This window comes from Manis javanica, chromosome 8 (genome assembly GCF_040802235.1).
Source record: "Manis javanica isolate MJ-LG chromosome 8, MJ_LKY, whole genome shotgun sequence".
Taxonomy (NCBI): domain Eukaryota; kingdom Metazoa; phylum Chordata; class Mammalia; order Pholidota; family Manidae; genus Manis; species Manis javanica.
The window spans coordinates 120,722,472-120,740,895 of NC_133163.1; the positions used below are offsets into that span (position 1 = coordinate 120,722,472).

At 42.3% G+C, this 18,424-nt stretch overlaps 1 long non-coding RNA gene across 4 annotated transcripts in view; it reads left to right on the forward strand.

Moving 5' to 3' along the window:
- Position 1: 1 nt before the first annotated feature.
- Positions 2 to 18,424, forward strand: part of LOC140843203 (uncharacterized) — a 166,657-nt gene continuing 148,234 nt past the window's right edge. For 3 of the 4 annotated variants that reach the window (XR_012120787.1, XR_012120788.1, XR_012120785.1), the window contains exons 1-2: positions 6 to 216; positions 9,034 to 9,400. This is a non-coding gene — a long non-coding RNA (uncharacterized lncRNA). Of the gene's footprint in view, positions 217 to 9,033; positions 9,401 to 18,424 lie in introns of all 4 variants that reach the window. The other variant, XR_012120786.1, reaches the window with a different exon arrangement.

Here is an 18,424-nt window from a genome sequence, read left to right on the forward strand (position 1 = left end):
GCGATGGACTTGAGGCGGGACAGAGGGCAGCCAGCCTCCCGGGTCGGAATCCTCGCCCTTGGGAATGCGGTTCCGGGGTCCTGAGGGTTGTACAAAGGCGATAGTGCGGGTTTGGGCGCTGCACCCCTTCCCGGAACTCAGCTGTACGCACAAGAGAGGGGCGAGGATACTTTTGTTTTCCCAGCAAGACGAAACGGATGGATTATGAAGAAGCGGGTAAACCTCATGTTAATCTTTAAGCGAATAGTCCCAGTTTGAGCTGTGTCTGCAGTTTCTCGGGCGGGAACGAATCGCACTCTTCGTTTACTCCGTCCCTCCGCCCGTGTGTCCGTCCTCCACCGTTTCCTAAGGTCATCCTCTTTCAGACCCAGGTCTCCACGCTCCCCCGAGGACCTGGCTCCGACTGGCAGCGCTGCAGCGAGCCCCTGGGGCAGGCGTGGCAGGGGTCTTCCCTTTTGGAGGGTAGCTGAGACCTTCAGCCGCTCCGGGCCTACGCCAAAACCGAGGAGAGCCCGCAGTGATCGTCCTGGAGGGATGCCCATTCAAACCTTAAGCTTTTAGGGGGCGCTCTTCCCGATAAAAATCGCAGAAAAATGCACAAATGAACACAATCGTGTATGAGATAGGGAGGTTATGGACCTGGCTTAAGAAACCCTGGTTTCTCCTCTGTCTTGGTGATACTGCTTAAACCCAGGCAGGCCCTTGTGTTCCTTGTTGTGGCCCTTCCGGGTGTGAGCCTAGGTTGAGAGCCAGTGAAGCTAGGCCTGCTGCCAGCTCATGCTTGCCCTGGTCTTATACCTTGGCCTATTTCCATTTTTCCAGTTCTGCTGGCTCCTGACCTAGGCTCTATGTCTGATTTTCCACTCTACCCCTGACTTTTGGACTTGGCTGCGAAACTTTATTTCTCTGGCTTTGATCTTGAGCAATAAGCTTCAGTTCCCTGCAGCCTCACCTCACCAGCACTTCCCCATCCGAGTCATCTACCAGCCCCTAGATTAGCCCACCCAGCCCGCCTGGCCATAGTATCCCTTTCAAAGGAGATGTTCACACAGGAAGAGATTTGGGTTACCATGGGAAAGAAAGAAGCCAAGGAACCAATGAGATCTGTGTGGCACCATAAAGCTGTCTTCCCTAGAGTTGCCTGTCCTCTCTCTCCTCAGGGAGACATGTCACATCAGCTCCCAGAGAAACCGCTTCCTCTAATGGTGTGCAGTGGGCATGTTGCCGTACCACTCCTGAGGTGACTGAACTAGCACCTAACTCAAAAACAAGGAATCCACTGATTGCTGGAGACCACTTCTCTCTGCTGAAAATTTGGGCCAAGAGTCAGAAGTCTGTAGCCAGTTAGTTTTTTTGTGGACCCACAAGGCCACAAGGATTGAAGGTCAGATGGGGCCCGTTAAATGTATTTCCAAGGTGAAGTTTTGGGAGAGCAGAGAAAGCTAAACCATGGGGAAGGCCACTAAGCAAACAGGCCTAGAGAAGCAGGGAAGAGCTCCACGCAAAAGAGATACGTGGAGAAAGGAAGCCCGGGGCCTTCCTTTCTAGTTCCCAGGATAGCTGCTGAACTGCCAGCACTGTGTGTGTAACTCTTCTGCTTTCCAGATTTACCAGAACACCTCCTACCCCCAGTTCTGCCCCAGCCCTGCTGTTGCCTCGAGATATAACCGACATTTAACACTGTATACATTTAAGGTGTATAACATAATAATTTGATACATATATTGCACAATGGTTACCACCAGTAAGTTATCATTCATCACCTCACATAGTTACACATTTTTTCCCCTTGTGTAAGGAAAAAAATTATTTTAAGATCTACTCACTTAGCAATTTTCAAACACATGGTACCAGAACTTTTGATATAGACACAGACAAAACAAGAGCTTGAACAAAATGGAAGTTTATTTCTGTGGGGAAAATTGTAACATTTCCAGAATATCTCACCTGGCTTTAGTGCATCTGCATATCAATAGGTGTTCCTCAGGGATGGAGAATGGTTCATGTCCATATCAGTGGGTAATTACCTGGGCAACCAAGGGCTTATCTGAACCTGAGAGGTTAGGGGGAGGTCTTGCTGGCTTCTGCCTGAGCAGGGAAGAAACTGCCGTTTGTAAGCAATAAGTGGGTTTTAAACTTTATTTCTCCCTTTGACTGCTTTCAGTTTTAGAGGTATTTGCCCCAGGATTTCCTCTCCCCAGAGTTATAATTTCTCATGTAAACGTTCAAATAGGCTTTCTGGCCCTTTGTGGGCTGTAGCAGCAAGTATGTAAGCATGACTTTGTCAGGGCCCCGTGGAGGCTGCTCTGGGTCTCCTGCTGGTTGGTCATTTAATGGGAGTGCATTGCAGGTGGTGGCAGGGCTGGACAAGAAGCCCATAGCGGACCTCAATTCCAACTGAGAAGTAAAGAGGCAGGAGCTATAGGGAGTAAACAACTTCAGCCATGTTGCCAGTCACGGTAAAGCCTGATGTGATCTCTGGTCATGTACACACCACAGTGGCCTTAATTCCTTCTCACTCATCACCAGGGCCATGGGCAAGCATTCTGCTCTCTTGGTACTAAAGTAGGGCAGGGCCAGGGAACAAGCATCATGATTCACTTTTCCTGCCTATAATGAAAAATTCTGAGATACAAACAGTATAATAAGAACAGGAGGGACTCCGTCTTAAGGCTAAGATTCCTTTTCAAAAACCAGGGAGTTAGGAGGTAAGATTCCTAACATATTCTCTGGTAATCAGACAAAAACCCACCCTATCTTAAGGCAGGGGCAAGCACTCTTAACTGCTCTGTTCCCAGTGCTTGAGGGAAACCATTATCTTGAAGAGGAACTGGATCAATAAATTCCTGTGTAAGTTTATCTTACAGAATTATCTAGAGGACTGACTATGTATAGTGACATAACATTTCTCACCAGAGAAAGACATCATGAGACCACAAGTCAAGCCTACGCCCAACAACCCCTACCCCTGCCCTTTGCCCCACTCTTGAAAGCTTTAGAAAACAGAATCCTAAGTTCTTACGTGCACCTTCTCTCTGAGGTTGCCTGCACTCCCCTTTATTGGAGAGGTATTTTTTAAATAAAGCCTTCTCACTGCTCAACTTACTGCATTTTGTCTCTGCACTCTTCCAGTAAGTGTCTTTGTCACTTTGCTATTTCATTCTATTTTCCAGACGTAAGCACAAGTCTTCACTCTGTCTCTGTTCTACTCCAGATAAGTAGGGAGGGGCTACTGAGAGCTCTGATTTGGGTCTGCAAGTTCCCATCGCCTGTATGACCCAGACAGGGCTGCAGCTGTAAGATCACGCTCTTTAGAGCCGGCCTGGAAATCTCCTTTGCCTTTGGGAAGTTCTCAGAACATAATTTCACTCCATCCAGTGCTGTGCAGCTCCCCCAAATCCTGGGGTGGTAGGGACTTAGTTCCCACACTGTCCAGATCCAAGTGGACTCTGGATGCCAGGTGACCCTGGCTTTAGGAGTTGGCAAGGGATTTGCCTTATGCTGAACAGTTCAATGAGCTTCCCTTTCCTTTCTCTACTCTTCCTTGCTCTCTGCTGCTTGCAAGGCAGCTGTCATCCCCTGCTACTCTCGCTTTAATGAATTCCTTCCTTAACTACATTTGTCCAACTTGCTACAGAATTCTTTCTCGTTCAGTCAAGAACCCTCCTCTGTCCAGGTTGAGGTTTCACCTTGTGCTCAGGGAGAGACCTCCCCAGATGCAGCTGCCCGGCAGCAGTATTACAGTCCCTTGAAATATTTCATTTCAGATTCTGTTCATCTATCTGTTTAGAGAGTTTGGTATGCTTTACAAGCCATTGTTTTTCTAGAAGTTAGATTTCTGGGGGGCAATTATATAGAAGAGCCTTCACTGGGCAGCAATGATCCATTGCCTAGGCTGAACAGAGAGAAAGGGGCTGGCCAGGCCACAAGACACCTCCTCCTCCACCCAAATTGCATCCAGACATGTCTTTGCTATTTGTTCTCTCTCCTAGGGCCTTGAAATGAGAGAAAAAAGCAGTTCGGTTCCAGAAATTTTAGAAGTAAATGGAGGGTTCAGGTGTCCCACCCAAGACCCTGACCTGGAATGCTAAGGAGCAGGTTCCATATTTATACAAGGAATTAGCAGAGTCCAATCAGTTCCCAAATTAGCCTAAGGCTTTGGCTTTGACATAGCGTCAATCATCCCCACCCATGTGATCTGAAGGGTTTTAAGGAGCAAGTTTGTTTCCACATTGGAACAGAAACTAAGTGGGACCGAACGGCCCTTTTGACAGCTGGGATAACCACTTTTTCAGCAGCTACAGGCCTCTGGGATTTCATCCAAGCTGCCCTCTGAAGTCCGTACCATGTCAGTGCCTTTGCTGATGCCAGGAACACAGCCCACCACAGGCCACACCCAAAGACTAGAGTCAGAGCACAGCTTTGAAGATTACAGAAAACTCCAAGGAGGGTAAAGAAAAGGGATAGAGGATCTCAGGATCCACAGAGCGGAAGGTTTATGTCTGCAGCCAGAGCCCTGCGCGATCAGACATCCTGCTCCCCAATGCACCATCAGGACAGCGCCAGAAGAGCAGGGAGGGCGCATCACCAAATGGACAGGCAAGTGCTTGAAGGCACACGAGGAGGGCGTGACGGCGCCTTCACAGTAATAGGTCTTCCCACACAGATTTGGGCGCAGAGAACTTCTCATTTTGAGGGGATGTAACAGTGTGGTGGCTGTGCGTTTCTACTTCTGAATTAGCTGCTTTGGACTAGGGGGACGTGCTGGGCATGGGAAAGTGGGAGAGGCAGAGCTGTCTGGCCTTCCGCCTGGCAGGGGCCTAGGAGCTTCACAGGGCAAGTGACTGAGGGGGCAGGATGAGGCCTGGGCCTGTCCCACAATGCTTCCTTGGTCTCTCAGGCTTCCTGGAACATTCTACCACACTGCTTCCTATGGCCCTTTCTCACTCACGGTCCTCCTGCTTGGTGTTCTCCTGCAGGCTGTGTACTCCAGCCTTGATGTAGATCATGTGTACATGTTATAGTCATCTGATTGGGATTTTGTAATACTTGCAAAGTACTTTGGAAGGAAATGAAAAGTTTCCCTTCTAGCTTCATTTCCCTCTTGATTCAAGAACCCTAACAATTCCAGAAACAGCCCAAGAGTTGTTTTCCCAACTAAAATAAAGGAAAAAATAAATAAAAGTGTTGGTAAAATTGTAATATTTCCAGATTTAGTGCATTTGCATATCAACAGGCATTCCTCAGGGGGAGATGTAGCTAATCTCCATGTCAATAATTACCTGGGCAACCAAGGGCTTATCTGAACCTGAGAGGTTAGGAAGAGGCCCTTACTTGCTTCTACCAGAGCAGGAGAGAGAAATGGTCCCAGACTACAGTTTGTAAGCAATAAATGGGTTTTAACCTTTATTTCTCCCTTTGACTGAGTTTGGTTTTAGAGATATTTTACTCTGGTATTTCCTCTCCCTGCACTTACAAAAAGGAAGCAAAAAACATCCAACTGGTATGGCATGGCTGTACCTTTGTAGAGCTGTCTGGGGCCTAGACTTGTTTTGTCTTTTGCTCTGCCGTTCCTAGGGGAGCACCACAGAAGAGGGGTACGTAATGACAAAATCAGGGTTCCGAAAGAATGGAGAGGTGGTAAATGGTCCTTGCTAGGCAATCGGAAGTTTTGGCAGGTAAGGAAACAATGTGGGATTTTTTTCCTGGTTTTAAATCTCCATTTCTGCCACCCATTTCCTGTGTGACCTCAGGCAAGTAATTTAACCTTTCTGTCCCTCAGTTTCCTTACCTGCCAAATAATTCGTATTTTACCAGATAGTTTTGAGAGGTAGAGGTATCTTAAGCACAATGTCTACTTCATGTAGACACATTCTAAAACACTCCCTGCCATTGCTATGGTTGATTTTTAAGAACTATATCGTTCACCCTCCAATAACCAGGTTTGAACTGTACAGGTCTACATATACATGGATTTATTTCCAATAAATGTATTGGAAATTTTTTTTTGAGATTTGCGACAATTTGAAAAAACTGTTTTCCCCTCTAGCTTACTTTTGGTAAGATGCATTACACGTGCAAAATATGTTAATTGACTGTTTATGTTATTGGTAAGGCTTCTGGTCAACAGTAGGCTATTAGCAGTTGAATTTGGGGAGAGTCAAAAGTTATACGAAGATGTTTAACTACATGGGATGCGGCTCACTGCTCCTGACTCCCATGTCGTTCAAGAGTCAACTGTATTTAGTTTTGTCAGCTCTGTTGGTCTGTCATTTTCTCACTGTAAGGAGGACAGTCATCTCTGCATAGATTACTATGCAATGGGCTTTTCTATTTTTTGGCTGCTCAGCATCTGTATAGTATTCTGTTGAATGAAAATAGTAGAATTATTTACACATTTTATAGTAGACAGGACATTTGGAATTTTCCAACTTTTTTACTATTACATATACAATATTGTTATGTACACACTGCTGACAGACATGTATCGAAGTTTCTTTAGGGTGTGAACGAAGAGTGAAATTTCTGTGTCATATGATACGCCTGTCTTCAACTTTACCAGATAAAGTCAGACATCTTTCCAAAGTGGCATGCCAGTTTACTCTCCCACGTCTGACAGTTACTATTGCTCCACGTACACAACAACAAACTCTTAAAATTTTGCCATTCTGTAGGATGTGTAGTGGTGTCTCACTGTAGTTTTGACAAGTTTTGTCAGTTGCAAATATCTTATCTTCCACCCCTTCATTTGCATTTTCATTCTCTTTCTAATATCTTTAGTAATGAAGTTCTAAATTTTAATGTAGTTCATAGTTTGGCCCTTTTTACTGTTGCCTTTTCCTTTATCCTTCGTGCTTTTTTGTTATGTGTTTACAAAGAAAAATCTTTCCTTCCCTGGGGTCAGGAAGATATTCTCCTACACTACCTTCTCAAAGCTGTATGGTTTTGCATTTCATGTTTAGGACTTAATCTAATTTAGAATTATTTTTTAAATTATGGGAGGGATCTTTATAGATACCCGATTGACCAGTGCCTCTTACTGGTCATTTCTCAATGACTCTGCATTCCTACTTCTGTCCAATATCAGGAGTCCATACATGTGTGAATCTGTTTTTGGGCTGTTTATTCTGTCCCCTTGGTTTATTTGTTTATCCTCATGCCAGCACCTCACTATCTTGATATGTGATAATGTAATTTCTTTTACCTTATTTTTCAAGAACGTCTTGGCTATCCAGGCGTTTTTTCATTCCTATGTATATTTTCAAATTGACTTGTCAAAAAATAAAACACCCCAGTTAAGATTTTGATCAACTTGGGGAGGATTCACATCTTTACAGTATTAAATTGTGCAGTCTAAGACTATGGTAGATCCTTTCATTTATTTAGATCTACCTAAATGTCTTGCAATAACATACTAGAATTTTATGTGCAGAGACTTGCACATTTTTAACATGATTTATTTCTAGGTACTTAATCTTTTTTAGTACATTTATTGAAGTAGAATTGACATACAATAGAGTGTATGATTTGATAAGTTTACCATATGTATTCATCCTGAAACTACCACTACAATCAAGATAATAAACATAATACCCCCAAAAGATTCCTCATGTCCCTTTGTAATCCTTCCTTCCTACCCTTTCCTACCCAAACATCCCCCCTCCTTACCCTGAACCCTGGCAATTGATGACTGGCTTTCTGTTAGATCAGTTTACACTTTCCAGCGTTTTATATAAATGAAATCATACTGTGTATTCTTTTTGACTGGCTTCTTTCACTCAGCATAATTACTTTGAGATTCATCTAGGTTGTAGTGTGTATCAATATTTAATTGCTTTAAAAAAATTTTGTAAATAGTAATACATTCATAGGAAGTTCCAAAAATAGTACAGAGAATTCCCCTGTACCCTGCCCCTTGATCTTTGCTGGCCTGGCTGCTTTCTGTCATTCATATCTCTGCTCAAATACAATCTGCTCAGACAGACCTTCCCTGACCATGCAATATAATACCAGCCTGTAGGGCTCTACTTTTATTTTCCGTTTAGAACTAATTAATATCTGATTTTTCTCATTTATTTATTTATTTTGTTGTCATTTTAATATGAATTCCATGAAAACAAGAACCTTATCTGTTCAATTCATGACTAGAAGAGTGCCTGGCACTCAATAAATAATTGTTGAATAATGGAATAATAAATCTTCCAGCAACTGCTTAATGTGGATATTGTTCTCTCCATTTTACAAATAAGAAACTGGGCTGGGAAAGATTAAGTGACTTGTCCCCTAACCCCCACTGTTTGCAGTAACGGTGGTGGGGATATTGGGTGTTGAGATTTGAATCGGGGATTTCTGAAGTCACACTACACTCTCTTTTAAAACAATTCTGAGGTGGGAAACAGGACAGAATGAAGCTGATTGTATCGATCTCCTATGGCAGTGATGCATCTTTATGCCATAGACTCTGACCATACTGCCCAGGCCAGCTGCTGCTGACATCCCAAGGGATCCATGCTTGGGGTCACTGGCCTCAGCAGCAGTGGCAGGGCCTGCAGGACCAAGTGTGGGTGTTACTCCCCTACCTCCCAGAAAGAGCAGTCAGTTCTTCCCCTCCCCATCCCATCTCCATTCATACTTATGGTGGTGGTGGCGGTTTTCATAAATCAGTACTCCTAGCAATTTATTTCTAAATCTTTCTTTAAAGGGACATTACAGTTCATTACAATTTATTGTGAGTAGATTTAAGCATATCAGCCCCGATGTTGAAACTGTAATACATTTTTTCTTAGTTTTTGGCACAATGTACTGTTTAGAACAATAGCGAATAGCTTTTTAAATAAAAAGTGGATAGTACTTCACTGGGGAATATTCTAAAAAGCAGATTTTATTTTCATATGAAAAATCTACATATTTTTAGTTAACGTTATATTAAAAAGTTGCTTTCTAAAAAGATACAAGTTTAAAAAGTCATTATGAAAGCTAGCTGGATTTCCTGAGAAATGAAATTAAAAACAGACTGTATTGTTTACTTTTCAGCAAATTCTACTTTGCCAAGTTTCAGAAGGAAAAAGCCTAACAGTTTTCAGTGTTGTCCCCTTGCCTGGGAGAATCCGGAGGACTTGCTGCTTTCTGACAGCCTACCTGTCTCCACTGCTCCTAGTCACTACTGAATCCATCAACACAATGCCCTTGCATGCTTGCCATGCACAGCCTGGAGCCCCCATCCCGGGCTGGGCTGCATGAATCCCCTGCCTTTTCAACGGAGGTGTGGATTTCAGAAGTTGCTCTATGTGCTGGAGCTAGCAGAAGGAGGGAACCACATCACCAACTGCATGTTCATCAACCTTCTGGAACAAAAATCAGCCTCATCAGTTGGTTACTTCATTCATTACAACTTGAGTAGGTAGGTGTTCAGTTTAAAATCAACACTTTGGAAAATTTATGATTACTCATATTCTGTAGAAGGAGCAGCTTTTGGTGGTCATGATACCTCTGGCTGTCTTGGGGTTGGGGAAAGAAATGACCCAGTAATTCCCTTCCCTACTTCCTTGATTCAACTCTTTAGGCAGCTCTGTTCTTCTTGGGATGGGTAAGTGAACACTGGGCCTTTTCTGCTTAAAAAAATAAATCATGAGACAACGAATTTGACCGAATCTATACTGTTGGAACTCAACCAGGAGTTGGGAGGGGTGCAAGGTGTAGCACTCCAAAATCTTATGACTATAGACTATCTACGGTTAAAAGAACATATGGGATGTGAACAGATCCCAGAAATGGGCTGCTTTAATTTGTCTGATTTCTCTCAGACTGTTCAAGTACAGTTGGACAATATCCATCATATCATAGACAAATTTTCACAAATGCCTAGGGTGCCTAAATGGTTTTCTTGGCTTCACTGGAGATGGCTGGTAATTATAGATTTGCTTTGTTTATGTCACCGTATTCCTATTATGTTAATATGTGTGTGCAAATTAGTTAGTAGTTTAAAACCTATACATACTTAAGGTACTATACAAGAAGATATGTCAAAGAAATTATCAATCCTCCCATGTTTCCTTCCATATGCTACATCTGTAGCTTTTCTTCTTCCTTCCTAATTACAACCCTTAAATAGAATTCGTGCCTCATATCGAATTTACCGAGTATCATAATTCCTCCAGGTGGTAAAGATACCTCAAGACAAGTGCTGGGCATAGAAGCCACAGGGCATAAATCTGCAAAGAAGTAAAAAGCTAACCTTTGCAAACAATACGGCTTCTCTCTCACTTACCAACTTTACATTTCCCTGTATGGCCCCGGAAGATGACTGGTTAGCCAGAGACGGGTAAGATTCCTCAAGGGAGGAACAACCTAAGACAGGCACAGTCGCAGGGGGTCCATCAGGTGAGAATTTGGGGATCAACAGAGGTGAGACTCAGAACCTTACCCCCCCCTGCTTTGAGAGAAATCTTCTGCATCCGTGGATGTTTTGCTGCCCTTGTCTAGCCTGGATTAATGCTTAGTCCATAGGCACACACCTGATCATCTGATCATCTACATTTGCCCTCTTACAGCACTAAACTATGTTTTCTACCTTTATCTTGCATCTACCTACCATTTCAGCATTTTATTAAAAATAAAAAAAATAATAATAATAAAGGGAGAAATGTGGGATCAACATATAAATCAAGTACAAAAATCAAACGAATATTCATATTTGACCTGATTGTTTATAGTTCATAATGCGTGATCAAAACCGAAAGTTTCTGTGATGAATGCCCTTGTACTATTCACCATGTAAGAATTTATTCACTACGTAAGAATTCATTCACCATGTAAGAACTTGTTCGTTATGCTTCAGAAGATTGGGGAATGACGAGAATTAGACTTGAGATGGATTAATGATTGTACATTGAGCATTGACCCCCTCTATACTGAATTTTATTGTTGTTAACAACCATTTGATCAATAAATATGAGAGATGCCCTCTAAAAATAAAAAATAAAAATAAAATAAATCATAAGATAATACATAGTCAGTGTATATAATTTAGAAAATACAGAAAGATTACAATGCCTTTAAAATCACACTTAATTGCACTGATCAGTGTTAGTTTTTTGGTGTACGTCTTTGCAGAAACTTAAAAAAAATGTGTGACATCATACTTAACAGCGAGAAGCTGAAAGATTTTCCTCTAAGATCAGGAACAAGACAGGGATGCCCACTCTCCCCACTGTTTTCAATATAGTACTGGAGGTCCTAGCCATGGCAATCAGACAAAACAAAATACAAGGCATCCAGATTGGTAAAGAGGAATTCAAACTGTCACTATTTGCCGATGACATGATATTTTACATAAAAAACCCTAAAGTCTCCATTCCAAAACTACTAGAACTAATATCTGAACTCAGAAAAGTTGCAGGATACAAAATTAATACACAGAAATCTGTTGCTTTCCTATACACTAATGACGAATTAACAGAAAGAGAAATCAGGAAAACAGTTCCATTCACAATTGCATCAAAAAGAATAAAATACCTAAGAATAAACCTAACGAAGGAAGTGAAAGACTTATACCCTGAAAACTACAGGACTCTCTTAAGAGAAATTAAAGAAGATACCAATAAGCGGAAACTCATCCCATGCTCTTGGCTAGGAAGAATTAATATTGTCAAAATGGCCATCCTGTCTAAAGCAATCTACAGATTCAATGCAATCCCTATCAAAATACCATCAACATTCTTCAACGAACTGGAACAAATAGTTTTAAAATTCATATGAAACCACAAAAGACCCCAAATAGCCAAGGCAATCCTGAGAAGGAAGAATAAAGCAGGGGGCATCTTGATTCCCAAGTTCAAGCTCTACTACAAAGCCACAGTAATCAAGACAATTTGGTACTAGCACAAGAACAGAGCCACAGACCAGTGGAACAGAATAGAGAGTCCAGATATTAACCCAAACATATACAGTCAGTTAATATATGATAAAGGAGCCATGGAAATACAATGGGGAAATGACAGCCTCTTCAACAGCTTATGTTGGCAAAACTGAACAGCTACATGTAAGAGAATGAAACTGGATCACTGTCTAAACCCATACACAAAAGTAAATTCAAAATGGATCAAAGACCTGAATGTAAGTCATGAAACCATAAAACTCTTAGAAAAAAACATAGGCAAAAATCTCTTGGACATAAACATGAGTGACTTCTTCATGAACATATCTCCCCAAGCAAGGGAAACAAAAGCAAAAATGAACAAGTGAGACTATATCAAGCTGAAAAGCTTGTGTACAGCAAATGACACCACCAAGAGAACAAAAAGGCATCCTACAGTATGGGAGAATATATTCATAAATGACAGATCCAATAAAGGGTTGACATCCAAAATACATAAAGAGCTCATGCACCTCAACAAACAAAAAGGAAACAATCCACTTGAAAAATGGGCAGAGGAGCTGAACAGACATTCTCCAAAGAAGAAATTCAGATGGCCAACAGACACATGAAAAGATGCTCCACATCACTAACCATCAGAGAAATGCAAATTAAAACCACAATGAGATATCACCTCACACCAGTAAGGATGGCCACCATCCAAAAGACAAATAACAAATGTTGGCGAGGTTGTGGAGAAAGGGGAACCCTCGTACACTGCTAGTGGGAATGTAAATTAGTTCAACCATTGTGGAAAGCAGTATGGAGGTTCCTCAAAAAGTTCAAAATAGAAATACCATTTGACCCAGGAATTCCACTTCTAGGAATTTACCCTAAGAATGTAGCATACCCATTTGAAAAAGACAGATGCACCCCTATGTTTATCGCAGCACTATCTACAATAGCCAAGAAATGGAAGCAACCTAAGGGTCCATCAGTCAATGAATGGATAAAGAAAAGGTGGTACTTATACACAATGGAATATTATTCAGCCATAAGAAGAAAACAAATCCTACCATTTGCAACAACATGGATGGAGCTAGAGGGTATTATGCTCAGTGAAATAAACCAGGTGGAGAAAGACAAGTACCAAATGATTTCACTCATATGTGGAGTATAAGAACAAAGAAAACACTGAGGGAACAAAACAACAGCAGAATCACAGAACCCAAGAATGGACTAATAGTTACCAAAGGGAAAGGGACTAGGGAGGATGGGTGGGAAGGGAGTGATGGGGTCAGGGGATGGAAAATAAAGGGGGCATTACAATTAGCATGTATAATGTAGGGGGGGCATTAGAGGGCTGTGCAACAGAGAAGACAAATAGTGATTGCACAGCATCTTAGTACACTGATGGACAGTGACTGTGATGGGGTATGTGGTGAGGACTTGGTGATGGGGGGAGTCTAGTAAACATAATGTTCCTCATGTAATTGTAGATTAATGATACCAAAAAAAATGTGTGCACACAGACACATGCATCTTCACAGAAATGGAATTTTATTATTATATATGTTGTATTGTAACTTTTTTTTCCTAACAATATAATAAACATTTTGATATATCACCAAAATCTTTTTCTCCAACATGATTTTTCATGGCTGCATAGACTATTATTATTTAACCTATCAGTAGACTGTTTACAAGTATTGGCTATCACAAACAATGAGGGAAGAACGGAATAGTAAAATGTTTTCTGAGTTTCTTAATTGCCTCTTTAGGGTAGTTACATAGGTGGATCGGCTATGTCTAAGCGCACGGCCGATGCTCTTCTCAGATTCTCCCCGGGCAAGCTGATCCCCGTCCCTTCGGTAGTAGACAGGGGCAGCCCCGCCCCGCACACTCTCCTGTCCACACCGCAGCCCAGCCAGCCGGCTCCAGGAAGGCTGCCCTCGGCGACCTCTCTGGCTGCCAGGAGGGAGAGGGAGCTTAGAGACCCGCAAACCGTCGAGTCTGCGGCCCACCTAGGCCCTCTAGGGCAAAGCAGAGGGATGGGCAAGGGAGAGGGTGGGCCTTAGGGTCCCGCAGACTCCCCTAGTGACCCTGGGGGGAGTCACTTCTTCCGGCGTGGCGCAGGCTCCGTCTTTGAGCCTCGGTTTCCTCGTCTTTGGAATGGGACTGGATGTCTCGGTGACGGAAATGCATAGATGCGGCGCCTTCGCGGTGCACAGCACCGAGCCCCACATGCAGGAGCGCACCCGGCGCCTGGGGGGACCGGGGAGGGGACCGCCTGGCGGGCATCCGGGGCGCCCCGCCCGCCTTCCCACGGCCGCCCCGCCGCCATCCAGGGCGGGCTCCGGGAGAGCGAGGGGGAGCCGGCAGGGGGCGCCGCGAGCCCACCGCAGGAGCGCAGCGGCGCTAGGCGGGGTGGCGCGCGGGAGGGAAAGGGTCGCCTGCCGCGCAGCTCCAGATCTGTCCGCCCGGACCCACGCCGGGGCGTCCTCTCCTGGAATTTCTTTTTATGCAGAACAGAAACGCCATCCGCTTAACGGGGCTAGGCTCGTAGGTCTTCGCTTTTTTTCTTCCCCGCTCAATCCAGCGGATGCCGCACATCTCTTGGACTCCAAGCCTTTTTTGCTCCATGTTTTCCAGCCTCAGCGCAGAGACCACCGCCTCCGGGGAGCCCTCCTGGACTCCCCCGGACTCAGGGCGGCTCCTGTTCCGCGGTGTGCGCCCGCTTCCGACGTTGGTTTGTCTGTGAGGATGAGGGTTTTACGTCCCTGCCGGGACTCGAGCCCCGGATCGCCGCGCTCTAGCGCCACTCAGTCTCTAGCCCACGGTCATAAGTGAGGCAGCCACCTCTTCCAGGAGGGGACAGCCGAGGGTCCGCAGAAAGGGCCACACGCCATCCCCCAGTCCTGCAGCTGCTCTGCTGAAGAGCACCTGTGTCCCTGTTAGAGAGGAGAAGGGAGGCGGCAGTGGTGGCGTGGGAGTGTGCGCAGCATGTCAGCGGGGTGTTTGCCTGTGTGGACTCTGTGTGTACGTACGTGTAAGAAAGCATCTTCTAAACTAACGATGTGTGTATATGGAGTAAGTATTCAAGTAAATTGGAAAGGATTTCAATCTTCGTTATTTGGTGATAGAGGCAAACTGGCCAAGAAATCTGAGGCCAGGATTGGTATAATAATTGCAACCACGGGCACATAGCCTTGGGCAGACCTCTTCCTCAACTGGTCTTCATTGTCTCCACTTTGTTAAAAGATAATCGTTTAAATGGAAAAGTCGTAACTCTTAGCAAAATATAAAATGAACACGTGTCAGATTTTATTAAACTCATTAATTGATAAGTGAACTGGTGATGTATTAAAAATCGGTTCATAGGACAGTACAAAGACCAGATGCGTACACATATAGGCGGCCAGGACTACTGAAATGAATATATTAATTGATACAAAACTGGCTTCTTCCACAGCGGGGGAAATCAATCACTCACCTCCACCGGACAAAATTCATTTGCAGTGCCATGGACGGAATCATTTGCATTATTTTCAGTTTTCTACAATTTAGAGACTCAAAAACAATGAAAGGTGGAGAATCAGATAAACCGAAAGGGTATGCTAGCCTGGTATTCCATAGGGTACTTTTTCTCCCTATGTCAAAAGTTTTCCATAATTTTTCCTGGAAATTTATACAATAGAGTTGGGGGGGCATAAAGGTTTTTCAAAGTTTTTACTGATGGAACTCTTTCTAAATGAAATGTTCTGGGAAACCCTAATATATATTTTTAAATCTCAGTTAAGATAATTTATTATTCAGTTAATATGTGCTCATTGTAAAAATGTCTAGTAGTCCAGAAGGTTATTAGGTAAAAATCAGTCCCTTTGTTTTGCAGTCCCTCTTCCCTTTCAATTCCAGAGCTATGTACTCAGTTTCTTATACAGTGCATAGATGCCCTCTATGCATATACAAACATATGTTTTAAAAAACGCAAGTGGGATTAAAAACAATTTGCTCCTCTGTGCTGTACTTTGATTTCAATTAAAACATGTGGATATATTTCCATGTCTGAACATTGAGGTACACTTCATTATTTTAGATGTCTAAGTAGTATTCTATTGTATGTATACTGTTAACTTATTTGGCCAGTTTTTTTGTTAATAAATATTTTTTAGTTATTTCTAATTTTATGGTATTATAAACAAATGCTGCAATAAACATTCTTTTTATTTTCTTTTTTCCCTTTCATTTACTTTTCAAATTGAAACAATTCATATAACATAAAATTTCACACAACATAATGTAAAAACTCTTGGAGTATAATTTAGTGGTTTTAGTATATTCACAAAGTTGTGCAACAATCACACTGTCTAATCACTATTATCTAATTTCATAACATTTCCATCATTCCCGAAAGAAGCCCTGTTAGCAGTCACTCCCAAATCCTACCTCTGTCAAGTCCCTGGCAACCATTAATCTATTTTCTTTTTCTTTTTTGCCCTTTGCTCCCCCTCCCTCTTCCCCTTGGTAACCACTAGTCACTTCTCAGTGTCTATGAGCCTACTGTTGTTTTCTTGCTTCGGTTTTGCTTAGATTTTATACTCCACAAATAAGGAAAATCATGAAGTATTTGTGTTTCTTCACCTGGCTTATTTCACTGAGCACAATACCTTCTAGATCCATCCACGTCACTGCAAATGGAAAGATTTCTTTTCCTTTATGGCTGAATAATATTCTACACGTATATGTACCACATCTTTATCCATTCATTTACTAATGGACACTCAGGTTGCTTCCAGATATTGGCTATTGCAAACAGTGCGGTGATAAACATAGGAGTGCATGTATCTTTTTGAACCAGGGATTTTGTTTTCTTTAGATAAATTCCTAGGAGTGGAATTCCTGGGTCAAATGGTATTTCTATTTTTAGTTTTTTGAGGAACCTCCATACTGCTTTCCACAGCAGTTGCACCAATTTGCATTCCCACCAACAGTGTAGGAGGGTTCCCCTTTCTCCACATCCTCACCAACATTTGTTATTTCTTGTATTTTGGATAGTGGCCATTCTAACTGGTGTGAGGTGATATCTCATTGTGGTTTTGATTTGAGTTTCTCTGATGATTAGCAACGTGGAGCATCTTTTCATGTACCTCTTGTCCATCTGTATTTCTTCTTTGGAAAAACGTTCAGGTCCTCCACCCATTTTTTTTAATTGAGTTATTTATTTTTTGGGCATTGAGGCATATTAGTTATTTATATATTTTGGATGTTAACTCCTTATCAGATGAGTTATTTATGAATATATTCTCCATCCTGTAAGATGCCTTTTTTGTTCTACTGATGGTGTCCTTTGCTGTACAGAAGATTTTTAGTTTGATATAATCCCACTTGTTCATTTTTGGTTTTGTTTTCTTTGTCTGAGGAGGTGTATCCTGGAAAAAGTTGCTCATGTTTATGTTCAAGAGATTTTCACCTGTTTTCTTCTAAGAATTTTATGGTTTCATGTCTTTGATCCATTTTGAGTTTACTTTTGTGTATGGAGTTAGGCAATAATCCAGTGTCATTCTCTTACATGTAGCTGTCCAGTTTTCCCAACACCAGCCATTGAAGAGACTGTCTTTTCCCCATTGTATATACATGGCTTTTTATCATATATTAATTGACCATATGTGGGTGGGTTTGTATCTGGGCTCTCTATTCTGTTCCATTGATCTGTGGGTTTGTTCTTGTGCCAGTACCATACTGTTTTGATTACTGTAGTTTTGTAGTATAGCTTGAAGCCAGGGTGTGTAATCCCCCCAGGCTTGGTTCTTCTTTCTCAGAATTGCTTTGGCTATTCAGGGTCTTTTGTGGTTCCACATGAATTTTAGAACTGTTTGTTCCTGTTTATTGAAAAATGCTGTTGGTATTTTGATTGAGATTGCATTGAATCTGTAAATTGCTTTGGACAGGATAACCATTTTGACAATATTAATTTTTCCTATCCATGAGCATGGGATAAATTTCCCTTTATTGGTGTTTTCTTTAATTTTTCTCATGTGTGTCTTGTAGTTTTCAGAGTATAGGTCTTTCATCTCCTTGGTGAAGTTTATTCCTAGGTATTTTATTCTTTTCTATCCAATTGTAAATGGAGTTGTTTTCCTGATTTCTCCTTCTGCTTATCCATTGTTAGTATACAGGAATGCAACAGATTTCTGTGTGTTAATTCTGTATCCTGCAATTTTGCTGAATTCAGTTATTAGTTCTAGTAGTTTTTTTGGTGGATTCTTTAGGATTTTCTATGTACAATATCATGTCATCTACAAACAGTGAAAGCTTAACTTTTTCCATACCAATTTGGATGCCTTTTTTCTCTTTGTGTTGTCTGATTGCTGTAGTTAGCACCTCCAGAACTATGTTGAATAAAAGTGGTGAGAGTGGGCATCCTTGTCTCCTCCCGATCTTAGAGGAAAAGCTTTGAGCTTTTGCTTTTAAGTACGGTGTTGGCTGTGGGTTTGTCATATATGGCCTTTATTATGTTGAGGTACTTGATCTCTATGCCCATTTTGTTGAGAGTTTTTATCATGAATGCAT